A 1,906-nucleotide genomic window follows, 5' to 3' on the forward strand; every position below is an offset into this window, starting at 1 on the left:
AAACATCCTTTATTTGGTGCTCCCTTCTCTATCTGAACTGCCCTTTCCTCTAGGATACCCGGCTGGCCTCTAAGTTATGGAGTAATCCTCCTGGTGCTGATCTCAGCTATTCTTGGGTATTAATCTCATACTTTGTTACTTTATATCCCCCAGATGAATGCAATCTTTCTATGTCTATCCCTCTCTTTCTGACTCATTTCGCTTAGCATGATACAAAAATATGGAACGCTTCACGAATTTGCGTGTCATCCTTGCGCAGGGGCCATGCTAATCTTCTCTGTATCGTTCCAATTTTAGTATATGTGCTGCCGAAGCGAGCACCTCTCTCTCTTCTTTTGGGTACTGTGTTTTGCAAGAGAGGTACTGAGTGGCAACTATATACCTTTACATTTAACTGGAACACAGTCTGGTGGTCTATCTCATAAGGAAGACTGCATCCTCTTCCTAAAGAGATCTGAGGTTCTGAAGCCCTTGTCTTTCCAAGGCCAGGGGGACTGTTCATTTAACGTAACAGTCATCTGAAGAATACTGAGACATTTGCATGTCTCACTTAAATGCTACACATATACTTCTCTTCACTCCATATGTAATAGCAGTGCTAAATGCTTTCGATGAAATATATATGCAACTCCTACCAGCATATGGACTCTTTTCTTGGTTTCCTTGAACTGGAGATGATAGCGAATGAGGCGTTAGGGAGTGGAGGAGTGTGTTGCAGTGTTCAGGGCCTGTTTCTGGTGTTAGGGAGGACTTCCTATCTATGCTTTTGCAGCTTGTTGTGGTTATCTGTTAATTGACTCATGGCCCTTCCTCCGTTTTTAAACCAAACAGCAGAGCATCTCTGAGCACTCCTTTTCTTCTCTGCGTCTGTCCCCATATGTTCTTTGACTTTGCTTTGTCATTTTACCTTCTCTCTTCACTCTTGCCTCACTGTAATAAGAGCTCTTGTGATTACATTGGTCCTACTTGGATAATCCAGGATAATCTCCCTATCTGAAGATTTTTAACTTAATCACATCTGCAAAATCCATTTTTCATATAATATATCCACAGATTTCAGGATTAAAATGTAGACAACTTCGGGGTTTTGTAGATAGCAAAAGTGCTGAAGTATATGCTTTGTATGCACTGTCCCCAAACACCTCAAACCCACCACCCTTCACTCCCTTGTAGACAACTTTGAAGAGGATTCACTGTATCATCTTATCAGTGGATCCCTTGTTCTATAATAATACTCTTTAGGGTTCCATATCTGAGAAACAAAATACTTCTAACTTTCTAATAGTTGGTGTTGACAACATAATCAGTGAAAAGAAAAAAAGAAGCAGAACTACTTGCCTCATGAGTTAAAAGTAGATACAGAACCCTTTTCTGATCTGGGTACCACATAAAGCTGGCAGCCATCTGTGTCATCAAGGAAATGTGTCAGAGCAATAGAGTCTCAAGTAAATATTATGCCTGCAAAATTCAGAGAACCCAGAGAACATGGCAAGTGTTATCTCTCCTTTGTGGTGGCAAGTGTAAGATGCAATAACTTAACCCATTTCTTTATAGATGTCAGGCATGCTTCAGACAGGGGCCCCATAACTCAGCATTTAATTCTCCCCCATTTATGGGGCTTAGTCAGAAAAATATAATTCCATTGTCTTTGTAATAAGTACTTTCCCTGAATCTGTCAAAAACTTGAACTACAACATATGCAAGTATATTTCCTTTTGTAGGTGTCCCATCTTGATTCACATATGGTCAGTTTCAGGAGTTCCACAGTTTTAGCGATCACATGTTGGGGATATTAATGTTCCATACAGCATCAGTGGTGGTCTATTAGATTTCTAATGTCGCATAACAGTATTACCACCAATTCAGTGGCTTAAAACTATATAACCATAATCATAGAGATATATAA

General features: G+C 39.9%; 1 non-coding gene across 1 annotated transcript; it reads right to left on the reverse strand.

Moving 5' to 3' along the window:
* Nucleotides 1-214: 214 nt before the first annotated feature.
* LOC130019588 (U6 spliceosomal RNA) lies at nucleotides 215-321 on the reverse strand. The gene has a single exon (XR_008791874.1). It is a non-coding gene; the product is annotated as a U6 spliceosomal RNA (small nuclear RNA).
* Between the last annotated feature and the right edge of the window lie 1,585 nt (nucleotides 322-1,906).

Source organism: Sorex fumeus, unplaced genomic scaffold, assembly GCF_029834395.1.
Source record: "Sorex fumeus unplaced genomic scaffold, SorFum_2.1 ptg000008l, whole genome shotgun sequence".
NCBI lineage: Eukaryota > Metazoa > Chordata > Mammalia > Eulipotyphla > Soricidae > Sorex > Sorex fumeus.